The sequence below is a fragment of the Thermobia domestica genome, chromosome 8 (assembly GCF_964235325.1).
Source record: "Thermobia domestica chromosome 8, izTheDome1.hap1.1, whole genome shotgun sequence".
Taxonomy (NCBI): Eukaryota; Metazoa; Arthropoda; class Insecta; order Zygentoma; family Lepismatidae; genus Thermobia; species Thermobia domestica.
This window is the reverse complement of record NC_137461.1, coordinates 36511438-36523601: the sequence shown is the minus strand read 5'-3', so window position 1 is coordinate 36523601 and position 12164 is coordinate 36511438. Positions and strand designations below refer to the sequence as shown.

Genomic DNA, 12164 nt, shown 5'->3' with positions numbered 1-12164 from the left:
GGCGTGAACAACGCATACCAATTAAAATATATACAACTTATTATACGTGAAATATCAAACATTGAAGAACAAATTCCTCTAAGACAATCTGTTCAATAAAATACTTACCTATTGTTCTTTCTTATTTTTTAACAAATGGAATATCTCTTCGTCAATTAAGCTGCAGGTTGCTATTAATGCAAGACGTATTAATACAAGAGAAATCCAAGAACTATCTTGGGACAACTTGAAATATACCAGAGTTTAAGACGTATTCTGTTATTAAATTTTTTAAATACTTTCTTCGTCAAATAAATATAAGAAGCAAAAACTGAACATGTTTCAAACTTCTCGAAATGATTTCTTTTTTCCTCTGTAATCGTATGTGAAGGTCCATACTGTAACATTTTTCACATATAACTTCTTATCTATTATTATTTATCAATGTACTAACACTTACAATTCTTTCTTTCGATGAAAATAATATATATATACAAATGTTTCTGTTAATGAAAAATTGAGAAATTTAAATTTTCCACGCCAAGTAAATATTGATTTACGCGATTTTGTTCAAATATCCCATTTACATTTTTCTTCGTCCATAGTATTCGATGAATCATCATCGAACATCTGGTTTTACAAAAGAAATGTAACATATAACTATATGGTATGTAGTTAAAATATTTTTGAATGACTATTTATTTGTTCGTCTGTTTTTCAGCAAATATCAGATTCAAAATGGTAATCGGTGAGCTGTTCCTTGTTATGGATTCAACTTCGCTACACGACATTTCAGCTCCCGAATTATGTGCTCATTGAAATTTAGTATCAATATAAGTGACGTAAATAGAATGGAGGGAGTAGAGCAATTGCTCCAGGACGCACCGTAAAAGAGCGCAAGGGCGAACGTTTGAAAACATTTCTAAATTTACGCTATGACTATTAGCAATTAATTGGCAACAGCCGATACCGGGGGCGGATCCAGGAATTTTTGAAGGGCAGGGGTGCAGGTCTGAAATATAAACTTCAGACATTTACCATATTTGGTTCGCTAACTAAAAATGTAAATTGCAGTGCTTCATAATACGTATTTATCTCCCTTCTGGAGGCGGCATTGAAGAAAGCCATGTTCTTCAACACGAGAGAATCCAGGATTATCGTGAACTGGAAATTCATACATTATCTGCAATGAGTGGAGACCGCACTAAGAATGTTCCTTCTCAGAGACCTCCTTCGTGACTAACCGGTTAGCGTACGCGCCTTTGGCGTGGGAAACCCTAGTTCGATTCCCGGCGGGAGCTCATTTGGTTCGGATTCCACGTTAATCAGTAGGTCCACGTCTCATATAGTCTCACTGCTGAACGGGACGTTAAGATCAGCTCAACTCAAAATATTCCTTTTGAGAGAAATGTTAAAACTTTTTCCACAGCCTTTGAACGAACGCTTCATTGGGGACTAATTTATATATCTTACTCCCCCTGGAAAAGCGAGCGAGGCCCGCGCCCGCTTTCTGGATATCCGCTGGGCGATCTCCAGTCAATCGTCACTGCAATATTTGTCTACCTAGCTGCCTATTGAAAGTTTTGCGTAATGAGTCATTGCAATCAGCGTGCCGCGTCCCCTCACGGGTTCCACTCCCATCCAGAAATATAACGAAAGTTATTCCTGTTTGAAACCTAGTTTAAACTTATAAAACTATTTTGTACTCGATCATTATATTAAAAATTATAAGCAATTTATCATTCTACCTTTAGCAATTCATGTAGAAAAGTAGCAGTAAAATAATACAGTCAATCCGCTTACATCTTAATATGTGGCAGTGACTTACAAGGGAAGTAGGTGAAGTGGTACGCAGGGATCTGCTTGTATTATACAGGGTGTTTCAAAACAACATCGACAATGTTTGGGAGATGATTTCTGACACCAAGATAGGACAAAATGTATAAACCATCGTGGGTGCACAAATCCTTCCTTTCGGAGTTATAGGCTGCCGAAAACATGGAAAACTGAACTTTAAAACTCCATAGCTTCATACTATTTGACCTACAGTAGTCAGGTCAAGATTTCACATAGGAACTAATATGTACCCTATCCAAATGTCCAAGTTCCAGAAACCTAAGGTACTCACGAAGCATTTTTCATACAGGGAGTTTGCCTACGGACATGTAATTTGAAGTATTCTCCAACTATCCCTATAAAAACATTGCATGAGTACCTTAGGATGCTGAAACATGTATTATGAATATTCCACATGTTAATTCTTAATTGAAATCTTGACTCGACTATGGTAGGTCCCATAGTTTTGGAGCTATGGAAATTTATTTTTTATGTTTTTGGCAGATTATAACTCCGAAAGGAAGAATTTGTGCACCCAGGTTGGTCTATACTTTTTGTCTTATCTATGGGTCAGGAATCACCTAAGAAATGGTGTTATTTTGGAACACTCTCTATATCGTTGGAAAGGTTACGTCAAATGTGATATACCTCTCTTGAATGGACATATAGGGTCGTAGGGACTATTAGAAGTTCCGAATAAGACACAATCCAAAACCCAAGAAAACGTGGACAAAATAGAAAGCTAGATGTAATTGTTTTGAGACACGATACATGTAAGTGTGAAAGGTATCTTAATACTAATCTGACATGACATGTTTAAAAATCAAAACAGAGGATCCAACATGGCGGTAACTAATTACAAATACAAGTCGGTGATCTGAAAATGGGTATTTGGAGATGCTCGACGTCGCTATGTATGAATCGAATACTAAATGTGTAAAATTCAACAAGGAGATTCAAGATGGCGGACAAATTGCAAAGCATTACTATGGAACTGAAGACGCATAGGTAGAGGTTTCCGTGATTATGAAGTACGAATTTAATGTTAAAAGTGCAAAATGCAATACGATGGATGGATCCAATATGGCGGACAAAAAGTGCAAGAAAATATTCACAGATGATGTGTACTTGGTGTGCCCTTTTCAACGATGCAGATCGCCGAGTACGACTTCACTTACATCCCTTGTTAATGATAACTATTCTTTTCCCATACTATATGGTCCTTTCCAGTGTCTTAACCGAATTTGTTACCTTGTTGAATCAGAATAAGTAAATTAACAAGTTTCAGTTTCAAAATGGGATAATTCTTATAATTTGAAAGTCTTCAAAATTTTGCACACAAATACGAAACTCAGTTTTTATTTTCGAAGATAATTTTCAAGCTGTAAGATCATTTTCAAGCCAGAGAATATCGTCAGAATCAACTGCAACTTAAACACAATCTTACAACGTCTTGCATTTTCTTCCCAAATAAGTTTACTTACATCTCGGAACCAATGATAGAACAGAATCATAAATAGTTGTGTTAAGATTAAAGTTCTCCTCTTTTCGAACCCTTCAAGAAATGAACAGTAATTATGTGCACAATATTCTAACATATATACGTAACCAGTGCCTCCTGAAGCTCATTCAATACGTCCTTTTATAAAGGTTTTGCTCAAAGCATAAAATTTGTGAAATAAGTATATGCTGTATAAGCTAACAGTGTTTCTCCACAGCCTATGGAAACCGAAGGTACAATGTTACATTTACAAAATACATAACTGCCTTCCATTTGTGCTAACTGGATTCAGTTCTATTTTCTATTTTTTTTTGTTTCTTTTTTGAGATTCTTCTTAATGTTTTTCTCCCATCTGCTTAGACCTTCCTAGAAGTCATGAAAGCATTCCCATTTTATTCCATTCTGCATATATTACATAAACAAGGGCGCTGATCCTCGGGGGCCGGGGCGCTTGGGTCCCCCAAAGCTCATGTGGGACTCCTTATTTTATTTATAAATACAATATTTGGCATAATTTGACTGCAATTTGTCTTAAAATCCTTATATATATAACTTCTGCATCTGAATACCCTCCCCCCGAAAAATTACAGAGAAATCGGCACCCTTGTACATAAATGCCTTATAACTTATTTTAGAATTTTGAATGAGTTGTAAAGGTTTTTTTTTTTTTTTTTTTTTTTGTGGAATATTCGTGATTCATTCCCAGAACTTACATATTTAAGATTGAAAATGTCATTTGAGAGTTATCTATAGGACTCTTCAGTTTTCTATTCCAGATCCTTTTAATGATTACTTGTGACAAGCTATCATCTTTTAGAATATGTTATTCTAACGATTTATTCTAGTTATCCATTTCTACGACAAAAACTGTACAAAATTTTGCAGAGTAAAGAAATACAGTTCTTACGTAAAATTATTTTCTTTTATATAGAATATCATATTTTTCCAATCATTGCAATTGTTTTCGTTTCAAAAACTTGGAGTAACTTTTGAAGATTGGACATATTACGAGCCCGCCATAGTACAATCTAGCTTTTAATTGATCAATCCTTAATGAATCATTTGTTAATTAAACGATTCGAGAATGACAATACATCAGAAAGTGTAATTAGTAAGTGACGTGGCATTACATGATGCATAAAGCTTTACTCAATACGCCTCAAGTCTTACCTGGATACAAAGGGGCCAGAACCGACGTAATGAACTCGCACACAAGATAATGTGACGAAATCTAGAAATATTGCAGAGTAACATGGAATAAATGTTGAAGATAGAGTGTTGCGGTAAGGATTTGGATAAGACTTCACCGACCAATATATTAAGAATTGTTAAAAATATGGTTTGTTTATCATGCTGTTCAACTATTTAATCATTAAAATCAGTACATTGTGAAATCGTGCAACGAGGAAAATGTTTAGTAAACGTGATTAACACATGATAATTAGTTCAGATTTATTTGACTGATAATCAATTAAGCAAATTAAGCAAGTGTTTACCAATACCATAAACAGTTAAGTTTTTCTACCAGAAAATGAATTGCTCGTAAAAATGACGGAAAGCTGCTACCATTAAAACCAACCACACATGAAATATTATCATAACATTCACAGCAATTCCTTCTTTTGTTTTTATTTTAACTTATATACACCATTTCCGCTTCTAAAGCAATTTTTAAACTGAGTTTGTAGCGTATTATGTGTCGCTTCACGCATCACGTAATGCCATTTCTTTTTTCTTCTAATTACACATTCTGATGCATTGTATTTCTTGGATTATTGATTTGATAAGTGAATCACAATAAATTAAACAATTCAAGGTTAGATTGACATATAAGAGGCTAGCAATCAGTCAAATCTATAACAGTTATTCTCAGTGTTAAGAAAGGAAATTATTAGATCTACAATGATCGGAAAGGTAAAGCAGTTTTCTTTTTTAAATAAAAAATATTTTTATGTAACAGCTATATGTAATTCGTCTACACCATTCTATATAGTTGCATTGTCTTAAAAAGCAAAAGTTAAAATCATTCGTTAGAACAAAATTCTCTAACTAATGATAAATCCAATATACAAATCATGCGAAAGAACGTGAATTAGAGAAATTGAAAAGTAACGTAGTTAGCTCTGCACATAAGAGTTTCTATCTCAAATTCTAAACATTCAAATGAATACCACATGGAGAAGAATCACTTCAAACTTAGTCTATTTAAAAAAATGAAAGATAGTTATATATTTGTAATGAAAGAAAGTAGGATCACTTTCATAATTGCTACTGCCAATTAAATCGAAAAAAAGTCTTTAGAAAAATGTAGGTATAGAAGAGTTACCAACATTAAAATGAATTTCACATTCATAAGAAATGAAAGGAAAAACTTGGCCAAACAATAGTGTTAATAGACAGTTTTTTTAACGCTGTATTGAAACATCATATTCCAGACGCCATACTGTTAGGTACTTAGTTATATTTTTGTGCATTTCTTTATTTTACAGAATTCATGCCTTGGGCAAAAAAAAGTTGCTTAAAGAGTGCTTTCAATGAACTTCGTAGATTTCGTAAAAGCAAAACTTTAAACTTAAAATTAAAAAATACGACTCGGCTCTAACATTACTTACAAAGCGAAAGTAAAATAATATTAAGACAGTGTAACGACGTTGAAAGATGAGTTTTTATTAGCGTAATTCTCATGCTATTATCTAGCTTCAAATTAATATATTCTTACAGTTTGAAAAATTTCTTGGAACAAAAATTAGTTACGTTTCGCTGTGCAAAACGTCGACATACCTTAAACTATATGGATCATCAAATATTGTTTACCAATTCAAAATCCATAGCAAAAAATCATATTTTTGGAATGTAGTAAAAGTGATTTTATATGGGGAATAAAATTTAACACTGAATTGATGATTTCTACAAAGGAATACGAGTAAGAAATCGGATCGAATACGTTATTGAAATATAGAATTAATAATTGTAACTATATCTGATCATAATTAATCATCCTTACTCTGATATTACAGATAAATGTAAGATAAAACGATTACCAGTAAGGAGGTATGTTTCTACTTCTAGCATATACAGACAAATGTACAGTAGTTTAATATTATTAATTTAATTACCAACCATACAAAGAATTTTTGTTTCCTGTATCCAAATATACAAGAATGATTCCTCGGATACTAATGACGAAGAAGAGACGTCAATATAACTACAGAAACGAACATTCACCTTTAATTTCCTCTATATATTTACACAGCTTAGTATTCGTTAAGTCGAACATGAATACCTTGCACCCACATTTACAGAAACTACTGTAAGTAAGGGTTAATAAATTTTAAAATAATTAAAGATAAAATTTACTTTAAAGATCATCATATATGAAACATATTACAGTAAAAATGGTTCAATACTTTTACAAGCAAAACGACAATTCGAAGCGATGAAAAATTGATTTACTATTCACGTTATATAAGTATTTAAAAAGTAAGTGTAAAAAAGGCAATAATTTTAATGTAGTGCTCACTTTCTAAAGTTGTTGTGCAAACCATATTGTCATTTCTCATAACAACTTTGTGTGTTTATTGCAGGACTATTTCAGGACTGTAATATGTCGTGATTCTAGTTTAATGAGAAATTCTAGATTGATTCTTAGTTCTACAAATGATATGAGAAATTTGAATATGAACTTAAGGAATGATCAACTATTTATTAATTCACATATATGTGTTATTTGGAAGATAATCATGTACTTACTCGAAATGAATGGAGTAGTAGTTTTTTTCATACCACAAACAATTTAAACACACAAGCCAAGATAAAAGTCTCAAATATGACTTTAAAAAATAATTACTACTTATAATCTTTAAAAAAAATAATGCAAATTAATGACTTAGGCTAGTCAATCTTGTTTAAACAACTACTACATTTTTTATTCTCGAGCATGAGCCGGAACTACAATTTTGAAAACAAATACTTTATTCCAGAAGTTGTACCTGTTCTTTTTTCTTAATTATAACGGTTTATTTAACCCTTTACATATTTTTAAGCGTTGTTTACAATAACAATAGATATAAAAATTGAATCTTCCTTCCTTAGGTCACTTTCGCTTTGGTAGCAGTGTTTGTATGCATTGCTGTAGCCTACCCTCAACCAGTACCAATTCCTCTTCAACAGAGACCAACATCGGCAAAGGAGGCTAATGATCTGAAAGGAGATGACACCTTCGGATTTGGATACCATTATTGGGGTGGGTAAAATAATTATATTGGTGCATGTTTTACTTTACTTTTCCCAGCGACTTCAAACCTTCAAAGTAATCAATACACTTTAGAACTTTGCCAATATTATTTGCATATTGAAACGACTTATTTTTGTATTTCTAATAGAATATGTGTAACTATTAGATATTTTTGTTTTGTAAATGCTCTCTTGAAATGAAATAACGTAGGCGCCGCACTGTTTCTGTTGTGAATTAATAGAGCAATACGAAATGATTATAAAGTATAAGCTCTTCGTTTTATCAATATTGTTATCATTGGTTTTAACCGAATAGTATATTATTGTGTGTGTGTTTTTACTGTCCGTAGAGTACACTCAACCACATGAAAATAATATTATTGTCTCTTTTCAAACTCTTGACTTTAAAATCCACAAATAAACCTTTCTTCTTGTTAAGTTTTATGTTCTTATTTCTATGTATGGTTTTGTTTCACGTAGTACTTCATGTCTCCCGTAGTAGTATAAACTAGGTACCAAAAATAAGTTAGTACTTGTTCATTCTTCTCTCCTATTTCTCTGCCTGGTGCAACCATCTCGTGACAATTATTGTATTAAACAATATTGCGTACAATTTACTTGGTTTCTTTTATTCAATATTTCCTACACAACTTCGTAGTAAGCTTCGTAGTAATGGACTTTACTATAATTTAATCTGCTTATTTTCCAACTCTATACTGAGGATACAAATATTCAAAAATTATAACATGAAACAACATTATTTTCTCAAAGGTGAATAACATTATTTTCTTTAAGAAATCTGAATATTAATTATATTGATATTTAACAACAAAATACTATAAGTTATAAAGAAACCTAACTTTATATATTAAATTTTTCTCAAGTCCTTGCAAGTTCTTTGAGTGCGAACTATTCAGTATCTTCGAATTGGCACAATACTGCGAAGAGGACAGTATATCCGTGGATAACTAAAGAAATTCTAAATTAAATGGCTAAATGCGATTCCTCTTATAGACAACACACGAAATCTCATAAAGATTATCCAGTACAGGCTGACGACTGTTTTAAAAATAGAGATAAACGGAACCACATTAACGCTGTATGTAAGAAAGCATTCTGGTCTTTGCATTTACTCACTAGACTAAAGAAAAACTACCCACTGAAACAAAGCTACTACTTTTAAAATCTCTAATATTCCTTCACCTTGAATATTACGATGTAGTTTTGTCAGACTTAAATGAAGAATTAGCGTACCGTTTCCAACGTATCCAAAATGCCTTTATACGGTTTACTAATAATCTCAAAAGAAGAAATCATTTAACACCATACTGCAGAAAGCTGGGTCGTTTGAAACTTGCCGATAGACGTGGTTTTCACCGACTCACACTACTCGTTAAGACTTTGTGCTATCAACAACCGTCCTACTTATTTCAGCGTTACAACCACTAAATGCTCACCACGATCACATTACAAGATCAGGTGTAAATTAACTCCATTTTCTTCCCCTACATTCGCAAAATTCTACTCTAATGCATCTACTTCTTTGCATCTACTATCCTTGAGTGGAATGATCTTCCATCCAACACAAGACAATCTCTGTCAATCAACTTATTTAAGAAACCAGTTGAGCAAATCGTCCGTAAGTATATCAAGGCTTACTAATATCGGGGAAAAATGCGGAGTTTTATACTTCCTACTTTTTATTTCTTTTGTACACTAAATGTATGTGACTATATTATGTAGTTATTTGTAGTAATCTAAGTAATCTTTGTGTGCATGTGATGTAATGCGCGCTCGCTTGCGCACGTGTGTGTACGTATGATTGTGAGTGTTTTATATATTTTATACATATTTCATTATTCTTATTATTATATTAATAATCATAATAGCATTGTATTGCGTGGTCATGTGGGAGACAAGCCATGATTAGCCTTAACATTGCCATGTAAAATGAGACTAGAATAAATAAATAAATAAATAAATATTAGAATTTGTGTAATATATTAGTTAATAAGCGTGACATTTTTATAATATCGATAATTTGCCCCTAAATTGGATAAACAATATCCCTATTCTCATGAAATTAATTATCAATTAATAACAAACATTTTCTTTTTCAGGATTCCCATTCTGGGGCTAAACCAAAAGGAACAATTCAGTGTAAAAACAGGATAAAGATAAATTATGTTTCTGATAACATAGGGAAACTATAAATGTACTTATATTCGACTCTAACTATATTACTGTGTAGAAATAGATGACTAATAAATAAAGAACCATTATCTAACAGAGTACGATTATTTTTACTTTTTATGCAAAACATAGAGAATAACATAGTAATACTTGCGGCACCTGGCCTCAAATGCTCAATGTTTGAGAAAGTCATGTTGACTTTTGTTATAAAAGGCCATTCGTTACTTTTCTGAATATTGTCAAGGAAACGTGTATCTACTTTTTAATTTAATGCCAATGATACCGTATATATGCTTTGAAGAGACTCTGATGTAGTCAAACGTAAAATTATTTCGTTGATCAATCTGCAATAGAATGCTACTGTATCATTTTTTTTATCTCCGTATCATTTACTTCCTTTTAAGTAATCGCAAAGCATTTTTATCACTTTGGGAAACTTTGTTTCAGATCATTATAAGCTTTTAACTGACACTTAACTATGTTCTTACCTCGTACAGGAAGTGGTAATTAACTGTCAATTCCGAGAAAACGAAAGAGCTTTTTCTCCTTCCACCTAAATATAAAACTATGTACGCCGATATCCTATTATTTTTCACGTATAAATTGATCTGCATTTCCTTTGACAAACCGCTTCTATTAAATCCCTTGGTGTACTATTGAAATGTTCCCGGATTACAAAAGTTCATCTATTCTATTACGCCACCCTAAGAGTTGATGCCCTTGCACATACTCCGTCTTACTATCAACACAACCCGTTCAACATAATCACTACTCTATGCTCAGACAACAAATCTGGACTTCACAGAGAGAAACATATTTGACATTTACGTTTTCATGGTCACTAACCTCATATGTTTCCATTTTAGCACCTGTTCTTCATACATCACTAGTATTGGGCTATCATTACGTCTTAGATCGAGTTGTTCACTTCAAGAAAGACAAAGAAAAACGACAGCTACATTATAATGACATTTGTCCTCCCGAGCGTTTGTTCCGTACAGTGAGGATCTCTCTATTCACTCACCTACAATTCAAGGCATTCGATGAAACGAAACCTGATTCCGGTCAGTTCTAAAGAAATTTTCTTCGAGAAAAATAGTAAGAACCTCATTTACTGAATCAAAAAGAACTAGATGATCTTATTATATATCTACAATTACCGAAGATTCTAGATCTACTAGAGATCTATTAGAGATTTACAAAATCTTTTCAGCCTTCCTGAAAGAGCCTCAGCCCTAATAAGCACTACTATCACTTGTCGCGCTAGGACCACACTTTACAGATTTGACGATAAATTTCTGCCATTCTTGTAGTGAAGAATTAAATTACAGATCTTGTATCACAGTCGTCGGGCTGCTCGATTTTCTCAATTTATTCTTTCACACGTCAAGAAACTAACGATGCCGACATTATTCCATATCACGAATATAAATATTCATACAAAACCCGGCAAAAGCACGATTTTAAAATCACGAACCTTTGCGCTTTACTTAGTCCTTGTCAAACGTATCCTTGAAAAAAAAAGTTGTTTTTTTGTCTAACTAGTTAATTTTTGTGTGTTTTTGCATACAGGATTTGTTAAACGTTAAAGTTTTTCCAAAGTTTTCAATCATTTATCTCTGCCATATTTTCTGAAGTCAGTGCTCGCGATAATATAGAACAGTCATTTCCAGCTGATTGTTCTGTGACGTCAGAATTGAAGGCTGTGGTAATAGGGCAATGAAATATAGTCGATAGTTAAGCATTTTTACTACTTGTGAAAGCATGACATACAAAACGTCAACATCCTCGTTTACTCTGCTTAATTGTTGTGGTTGTACAAATACACTCTTAAGTAAAACATCGCAAAATTTGACCAAATATGAAATGTCTGAAATAGTGATTGCATTTGAAGCGTTACCCTTTAGGAACCCAAACATACAACTTCATTACAACTAAATAACTTAAATATTGGCAAGTACGTCTTGTAACTGGCGTTTCTTTGTAGGTTAGTTTACTTTTCGTTACCTTCTCTGATTCAAATATACTTGGAGTACTTATAAATGAAATGAAATCTTTGAGTTTTACGTCCCACGGTTATGCCGGTGAGGCTAAAGGAGACGGTGATGATGAGTAATAAATGAAATGGTGGAATGAAGAAAGTGGGAGGAAACGGGAGAACCCCGAGAAAACCCACGCACACGGTGTTTGTCCACCACAAAGTTCACTTGGCGGGGGCTGGGATCGAACCCGCGACCCCAAGCACCAGAGGTGAACGCTCTACCACTGAGCCACCGCGACCAGGAATGCATAAAACTAGCAGAGAAGAGAAAACAGGCAAAATTGCGCTGGCTACAAAATCCGAATGAAATAACTACACAAAATTTCGCAGATATCAGGCAGGAAACTTCCAAAACTTTTAGAACAAAGAAACGCGATTTTC

At 33.1% G+C, this 12164-nt stretch overlaps 1 long non-coding RNA gene across 1 annotated transcript; it reads left to right on the top strand.

Annotated features, from left to right (window-relative positions):
- The first annotated feature begins 5191 nt into the window (after positions 1–5191).
- LOC145691638 (uncharacterized) lies at positions 5192–9835 on the top strand. Its single transcript, XR_014132451.1, has 3 exons — positions 5192–5230; positions 7409–7559; positions 9670–9835. It is a non-coding gene; the product is annotated as an uncharacterized LOC145691638 (long non-coding RNA).
- The last annotated feature ends 2329 nt before the right edge of the window (positions 9836–12164 follow it).